This window comes from Manduca sexta, chromosome 7 (assembly GCF_014839805.1).
Source record: "Manduca sexta isolate Smith_Timp_Sample1 chromosome 7, JHU_Msex_v1.0, whole genome shotgun sequence".
Taxonomy (NCBI): Eukaryota; Metazoa; Arthropoda; class Insecta; order Lepidoptera; family Sphingidae; genus Manduca; species Manduca sexta.
In genome coordinates this window covers 4,264,132-4,273,299 of record NC_051121.1, presented here as the reverse complement: position 1 = coordinate 4,273,299, position 9,168 = coordinate 4,264,132, and the positions used below count along the sequence as shown (strand labels likewise).

Here is a 9,168-nt window from a genome sequence, read left to right as displayed (position 1 = left end):
TCTTGTGTTTACGCGAATTTTAGACACTGAAATAAAACTAATTTTCGATTTTCATCGCTGTTTTTGTATTATAATTTTCTCCTGACGTTTCAGAGACTGCAGCGTTCGTCTGGGGCGGTTCGCCCGCAATATGGTTTTATTTCAATAAATGCATATAGCAAATCTATTAGTAAACCTGTATGTAGCATGTCAATCCATAACCAATAAAAGAAAAGATAAAGAAATATCAATAACATATTTGGCCACGTGGCTAAAGCCTTATCCAAGAGATGCATCTACATTGAAGGCAACATTGAGTATTGTAGACTCTACAATACAAATTGCTATTGGACTTAATACTAATTTTCCAAGATAAATTAACTCACTCAAATTCTTTGTAATTACTTACAAACGAAGTATGTAAGTCATTATTTGATTATAAGACTACTCACTTTTTCTTGGTTGCTAGTGACGAAAGGTCCATACAATCCAATTCCTGCCAGCTTCCCTTTTGTAATATATGTAAAACCTAATTTTCATTAGAAATCCAGACCGCATTTCTGCATATTATTAGAACCTATACTTAAGTAGTGCCGGATTCCCTTTCGGAAAATATGCTTCGCCACTGTTGGTTACTAATTACTTTGTAACAGTAAATACGAAAATTGTAATTGACCTATTCTCAATCCACAAAAAATTATGATGAAGTGAGAAAAACTTAAGGGTTTTCTCCCAATGTAGGACAGAAGCGTGGTGCAAATTAGATTGCAGTCTAGCACCTATTTCTTATACCTGGGGGACATGTTGATTACTTATTGCAACTTCAGTTTATTTTATTTATTTTTATTAGGTATGTATAAATGTTACACGACTTGGCAAATGTAGTGTAGGACGCTCTCCAGCTAGGTGGAGTGACGATCTGCGAAAGGTCGTGGGTAAGAACTGGATGCGACAGGCCGAAGACTGGGTAAAATGGCGCATATTGGAGGAGGCCTATGTCCAGCATTAGACAAAGATATAGGCTGATAATGATGATGATAATGTATAAATGTTAATGAATTTTGTTCTTTAAACGTATGTAGTCGTAAATTATTTATAATGTAGAAATGTCCCGTCTCTCTTTGGTTTTCCTATTTTAGCCTGTAGTGCTGATTTACGAACAGTTCCTTCATTGGAAATAATAATCAAAGTTGCTGTTAGTTTTACCTAAATCATGATGTTTGTGTTAGCAACTTTTATGGCTTAAACTTTAGCTATAACCGTTACTTTAAAAAATAATAAAGAAACACGCTGACAATCGTTTAGAAGAAAATGCGCATGAAGATTGACTGTTGAAAATCTATTAGCAAACCCGTAAAACATAATGTTGCTTTTTAATTTGAAAAGGTTCTAGTAATTTATAATGCGATTTTCGTTCAGTGAGTATAATAAAAGATACAAATATATATTCCCCTCGAAACAGAAATAAGGACTTCTGTTGTAAAATGAGAATTTCTATCTAATTTCAAATTTTTCACCGCGGTCGTGTCTTTTGTGCTTTAACTTTCATCACATAAACCAATGATATTAGATTTTGTAATATATATCGAACACCAACTAATAAATCCGCAAAAAAAATTATGCAACAGACGATTAAGAAACGAATAGTGAGATACCGGACTAACGAAACTCTTAAATTTCCCACCCAAACCACAACTCCAAATAAAGATGATGAATCCAAATTAAAAACATTTTATATAAACATTTTAACAATACGTTACTTCAATAACATACATGGCAATTAGCAATGCTATGTCATATCGAATTAAGACATCTGTTTGACTTGATACACTTACTAATGTAAAAAGAACCACTCCAAAAATCCACTAATATGTACCGTCTGCCATGGTGGAAAAAGATTAGGTAATAAATAGTAAGTACTTATATAAAAAGCCTTGTTTATTACAAATTCTTCCATCGTCCAATGCGTAGTTATTGAGTCTACATTGTCTAATCGATAAGTTATTTACAATGGAAATATTTCTCAAAGAACTAATTGTAGTCCATTGTTCAATGAGAGCTAAATAAATTCGACGCGCAGTCCTATCACGCAGCTGAAACACTTAAAACATCGTTCTTTATAATAAATTTTCAGTCTAGTGCTGTTTTTGTTTACATCTTTTTGAATTCGTACTTATACAATCGGTAATGGTTGTTGAACATTTTAAAATACACGTAGAACGTTCCGGAATATATTCTCTAGGTTGTTACAGATATGAACAGATGCATTCATAGGTAGTGTTTGTAAGTTAGCAAATTATGGACTATTCTGAAATTAAAATCTGACTCTAAATAAGCCAAAATCGACAGCACATTAGGGTATCGAGAAGCTCGCCTAGTCTCTGCGACACTAATTTGTCTTACACCAAGTTAAATAGGAAGACAGAGAGTAATTGGAAACATGGGTTTATTCTTAAAACATAATTTATACCTATACCTACTCTGTTTTATTAGAATTATCTTACATTGTTTTTGTAGAACGTGTCCTGAAGAATTGGAATATGGCTCATTATAGCATTGTTTATACAAATGGTTTCCTCGACATATGCTCCTTAACAGTAAAAATTAAAATTTATATAAAATTGTTTTCAAGGACGATCTTGTATTAGCTCCATATTCCGCTTAGATTGTTTGATTTTATGAAACATTATTTTTTTATCTTATTGACATAAATGCGAAAATTTACGAAGTTATTTAACTAAAATTTTGTATGTTTTTTATATGACGAGACTGCTTTGCCGTTCGCCTGATGGTAAACGATACGACCGCCCATAAACAGTAGAAACACTATCCAACACTTTAAATTACAAAGTATTGTTTGGTATTCCACTGCGCTCGCCATCGCGAGATATGAGATGTTAAGTCCTATTATATCCAGTAGTTACACTGGCTACAATGTCCTTCAAACTGGTGACTACACACTGCTGCTTGGCGGCAGAAATAGACATTGCGGTAGTACCTATCCAAGTGGAATCTAACTTATGAGAGACCTACTACGCGTAAAATGGTATGCAGATAAACCATGTCCTCAACGCATTATAGGCTATTTTTCATTTCATAAACAAGGTCCACTTGAGATTTTTAAGAGTTAAGTGTTTCATATGCGAAGGTGCGAGCAAATCCTGGTTATGAGGTAATATTACTTTGATTTTTTCATTTATCAAAAAAAATCATAGTTGTGTGAGTGATTGTTATAGCTTACGAGATCTGCTATTTTTCTTTAGCCATCATCTGCTAGTCTTTAGATACCTATTAGAAGACCGTTTCAAAAATAAATCAGAGCGTTTGTATCAAATCTGAGTATACTTATCGAACACCTATAACTCCTACTTGAAGTGCAGGTAAATCACCATCATAACCATTGGTTTTAAGTGTCGTAAGTCTTAGAATTCTAAAAGTTTTAGTGGGAACATTCAATTCAGATGGATATAGTTCTTAGAGTTTAAAAACTTTGATAGGACAAGAATTTCTTTCGATGCTTCATGGGTAGTTGCGCAGGTTTCCATCAAGTAACTGACCTATCTCATCATTCATATCAACACCGGACTAACAACAAAAACACTTGTACCTCTAACAAGCCCATGTTTAAAGATGGCAGGCTCGCTCTCACATTTTATTTTTCTTCTGGAACAAGTTTAATTTATTAATGGACAGACTTGATCCTTGCTGTTCTATATAGTGTTTGCACACGTTTCTGATCGTGTCGTGTGTATACGTGTATACAAATACTAGCCGGTATCATTCTGCATACGAGTGCTGACATCGAAACACGAACGTCGTTGCATTTTGAACAAGTATATTTGCAAACTTAACAATGCCTTGCGGAGGGTGCGCTGATAGTGAGTACATTTTATTTCATAATTATTTTTGTATAATATTTAAATATGTTAGCATGATAGTGAGTACATTTTATGTATTAAAATTAGACTATTTTTCGGATTTTACCGCGGTTTTAATATGTTACTTTTTCTCCCGACGCTTCGAAGACTACATTGTATGTATTTTATATTTATTTTGTGTAATATTTTAGCATTGGGAATTTTTTAGCAAGAAAGCGGATGATCTGCGTATTGTAGATCTTGATTGCGATTATTTATATATTTTTGTTTTCAACTTCTTCCGTTACGCGACTTGGTAGGGTTTTTGGTAAAAAAAATCTAAATTAAATTTAAATACGTGTTTCATAGTTATTTTTAATTTCATTAATCTTGTTACTATAAATTAATACAATATGCTTTTCTTTATTAATCGTCGTCGTTCTTTTTAATTTTTACATGATATGCTCATATTTTTTCTTGACGATATTTTGATACCGAAATTATATAGTTATTTTTAAATTATGTTTCGATAGAAAACAGGAACAAAATATTTCCCCTTTTGATATTTGGCGTGATATGAGAAGCATATCGTTCGCGTACAGTTTAAAACCGTGACAATGTATTTTTAAATTTAAAAAGTCCTAGATGTTTTTTTATCCATCCGATCTGAACATCACCGGTTTTACAGCATAGCTGGCTATCATTAAACCGATGAGACAATAATTGTTGACATTACGTGCAATAAAACATCTCAGTGCAGGTGCGCGGGCGCATTCACAACGCTAGCTTGATCGACCGCTTTTTGCAAGATGCCATTCAAGTCATTTTGCTTCCAATAATACAAGCACGCAATTTATCATAGGAACATCCGGCGAAGATAGGAAGTCATCAGTCAAGTAATTTTCCTTTTGATTAATAATTAACTTATAATACAAAAAAACAAATGTCTGCTATTAAATAATACTTACAAATTTAGTAAATTTTGTAAGCAATAATGACAGTACTTAGTTGCACTTTAAAGTAAATAAATGAAAGGTACATGGGGATTGGTATTAATTTTGTGTCAAGAACTATAATAATAATATCAGCCCTGTATTACATACAAACTGTCTCGCTGCTGGGCACAGGTCTTCTATACTACTGAGAAGGATTAGGCCATAGTTTACCACGCTGGACTAGTGTGGATTGGTAGACTTAACACCCTCCAAATTCTTATAGGGAACTTCTCAGATACGCAGGTTACCTCACGATCTTCGATTTGACCGTTAAAGCAAGCGCTAATTTACAAAGAATACACACAAACTTTAGAAAAGTCAGTGATGCGTAATGATAGGTTTTGTAACTGCGGACATTCGTCTCGGCAGTCAGTTCCACTCCCAATTGAGCTATCGCCGCTTTGAAGAACCAATGCTGTTTATTTTTTTATTTAAAAGTTATAGTTTCATATTATTTTATTTTATAATATGAACATAATATTTGATTTATTGTTTTTTATCATTGTAGTAATTTATTTTTAGAAATTTTCATCGTCATTATCTTTGACTGATTTTTTAAGATTTTGTAGTGCAATTAATTAAGCCGAGGACGTATAAATAATATAAAAGCGTATATTTAGAAAAAGACGCGTTCACTAGTTACATTCTAGACGGTGCAAGAGCTGTCATCTCATAACTAAATAAATAAGAAATATAATGCTTCCAACGATGTGAAATAGTTGCGCTCTCAATTTCCAACAATTTTAACTAACAAAATAATTTTGTATTATAGTAAAATGTAGATAGATATTGTGACTTTGACTTTTCGGACACCTCAGTCCCCCTCGTAACCGTGAAGGCTGCAAAGTCTTCGGGAGATAATAATAATGTAAAAAACCACGATAAAATCCGTAAAATAGTTTAATTTCAATTTCAATAACAAAATAATTATTGTTTCTTCATCGTAAATGGTCAAGGTACGAATATGCTAAGTCAGGACTCGTTCGTTCTTTGTTTCAACTAGGATAACAACAGTGCATTATTGAATGTATATCAAGGTTCGAACTGAGTTTCTAAACAAACGAAATGCAATGCACACCACTCGCTAGTTTATATCTCATAGCAAAACATCGAGCGATAACATCGTCTATTTGTTCTTTTACTTTCCTTTCAGTTAAGGGTAATTGATTGTTAAGTGTGATAAGGACATAAGGATCATAATTATCTAACGACCTTGAATGATTATGATTAGAATGTTGTTGATGGTAGGATATATTATATCCGCCCGGTTAGCGACTACCGTACACAAGGTGTGAAAATCCGCCATAGAGACCTACGTGTGTCGCGTTCCGGGATTAGCCTGTGTGTATCCAGTTCCAATAGGCCGGCATAATTATGTCAACTGAATGTGGACCCCACTCCATTTACCATCAGGTGCAATGGGGTCACTTTGCAGCATAAGAATAAAAAAAATGAACTGTTTTTTATATAAGAAAGATTTTCTTTGAAATGAGTATCGTCGTCTTCTTACAGGTTATGTATAAGAAATATTTCCGAAATAAAACACGAAAGTGTTCCAGTCATTTTGCCGCCAGCAGCGAATGTTTTGTTCAATAATACTTCGACAACTACATGTAATTACGGCTTCACATCACTAAACAGATCAAGTGTTTCGGATCTATTCTACAATTTTGGTTAGGCAGATCATGTTAACTCGGCTGGATATAGGCAGTCTTTAATTATTAAAATAATATCGAAGCTTGAAAACCAATCATATTTAAGCGACAATCAGTAAGCTTTTGAGTAGAGCGATTAAAATTTTTAATTTTAATAATAAAAATAATAGTCTATAAAAATAAAGTCTAATAATGTAAAAATTGTCCTAGAGATACAAAACCCAGATCGAATGACACAAAAAAGATTGGAAATTTCAAATATGTAGTAAACTCATTCTCGATATTTGTCGCTTAGACATAATATGCTTTCAAACGTCGATATATAACTGCCAACCCTCAATAACTGTGAAGTCTTTGGTGTATACGAAGCCTTTTAATTCCGATTTGGTATGATCTCTTTAGCAAGATATTCGATATGCAACTCACATGATATTTCTTTTCAGATTGCAAGTGCAGCACATCGCAGTGCTGCAAGACCTGCAAATGTGATGCTTCCTGCTCTTGTCCCTGCAAACGGACCGCAGCAGGAGATTCCGGCGACAAAACCACTACGAACTAACGCTCTAAATGTAGTTTTTCGTTTATAACATCTATTCAACAATAAATTTCTATAAATGAAAATGTAATACGCATACTTCACTATTTTTTTATTTCAATAAATTTCGATAATAATTAATGATTGTTTTATTTATTGTAATAAACCCTTGGTTATGTTGTGCTGGTCGTTTTTTAAGTAAATAAAACAAATCATTCAAACAATAATTTACTTTTGTGATCAAATACAATTAACAATAACAGTCAATCACAACAAATGTGATATAAATAATTTAATTTAACACAATTTTAAGTTTATTGACTAATTTTATATCATCATATACAGGGTCATTTTGTAACCCTAGACTTAAATTTAACTGCGAGAAAGTCATCTTGAAAGAAGCAGTTTACTATAAGTTACTCTAACCTAAGGTCAAAAACAAAAAAGTAAAATTTTCAAACAAAATAAATATTCAAATAGTCATTTTATTTTTACACATCCTTTTGCCGCTACTACTATACTAGAATTCGTCGGAGCGGCAACATCGCACGCAGTCATTGATAATATTATGCTCACGCACACGAACAAGTGATGCACACTCGGAGCGCAAGGGTAGTTCGTCGCACCGCGCGCGCCGCGCCGCAACCGAACAGCTGATGTCGGCGCTTTAACTACCTAGGGTTTTGTGTCGTGCCACATCACTCAATCAACAATTAGATCAGCAGCGACGACGCTACGCCAACGTTACAAAAAGACACATACCTAAACATCATTATCATCATCAACCACATAAAGTCCAGTGTTGAACATAGGCCTCCCCTAAAGATTTCCAGACGGACCTGTCGAAAGCTGCCTGCATCCAATGTGTTCCCGCGACGTTTATCAAGTCGTCTGTCCACCTTGCAGGTGGACATCCAACGCCAACATAAACATCACGCACTAATCATCACATTTCATTAGAACAATATTTTCTATGCTCAAACTATCATCATAAGCAAACGACATTAATCAAACAACCACAACTGCATAAGTTAGGTACACATAACACATGATTTTTGTAATTTTAAAGTGGTTTCAATCTTTTAAATCCAAACACACACATTCTAATGTCGGTAGTTCATCCATTTTAGTAGATAAGTAGGTATAATAAATACGTTTAACGGTTAGATTTATAACACTCATAACAATAAAATATCATTCTGCAAGTCTGGCAATTCACACGAACAATTAATAACGAAGTTACAATCTTGATAATAATTAGGTAATGTGATAGTTTGAGGTAAAAATGTCGAGCGACGGGATGCGTCACGGCGCGGCGCGGCGCGGCGTCCCAATAGGTATCTTAACATGTTTTCAAAATAGTAAATGCGTTTACCAATACCTAATGAAGATTTGTAGATTGCTTGTTCCTTTAAAAGTTGTTTCATACTTCAAAGTATTTTTAATACAGTTAATTTGTGACTACCTCGGTGCCGCAGTTGTTGTACAGATGCTTTGCTAAGGTCACGGAATCGAATCCCGGGTCCGACAAAATGATATTGGATTTTTCCATTCAATACCTATCGCAAATTCATAAATCCACATTAAAATCGTAATGACAGCCTCCGATAGAAACATAATCAATAGATTGTGATACGTTCAGTTTTGTGTACGCGTCAACGATGCAACTTCGCGATCGTAAAATATTCAAAATGACAAAAATATTTCTAAAAATAGACTCTATTTTATACGTGTTAAGGTCGCATTTAGGGGACCACTTTAAATTTCTTTGTGCCTGACCGACCAACACGCGACACACGAGTTTAGCGAATTCCACAAAGTAGCGGCAAGGGTCAAGTAGTGTTGCCTGATGTCCGGATTTGCGCGGGACGTCCCGATTTTCAGAGTTCTGGGGACGTGACCCGTTTTGCACCAATAAAATTATTAAAACCATTAAGTATTATGAAAAAATAAACTACGCATTCATCACTGTGTTGAGTGCGACAATGCAATCAAAATAGCACGTATCATCTCACTAGCGCTGAACGTACAGTTTTGTTTTATTCTCTTGCTTAGAGATGCGACTACCCGGCGATCTGTGCTTTGATTTTAAAACAGAAATCCAAATTAAAACGCAACTTTAGCATGACTTGCAGTGATATTTTTTG

At 34.2% G+C, this 9,168-nt stretch overlaps 1 long non-coding RNA gene across 1 annotated transcript; it reads left to right on the top strand.

Annotated features, from left to right (window-relative positions):
* The first annotated feature begins 3,654 nt into the window (after window positions 1–3,654).
* LOC115449686 lies at window positions 3,655–7,162 on the top strand. Its single transcript, XR_003939188.2, has 2 exons — window positions 3,655–3,857; window positions 6,930–7,162. It is a non-coding gene; the product is annotated as an uncharacterized LOC115449686 (long non-coding RNA).
* The last annotated feature ends 2,006 nt before the right edge of the window (window positions 7,163–9,168 follow it).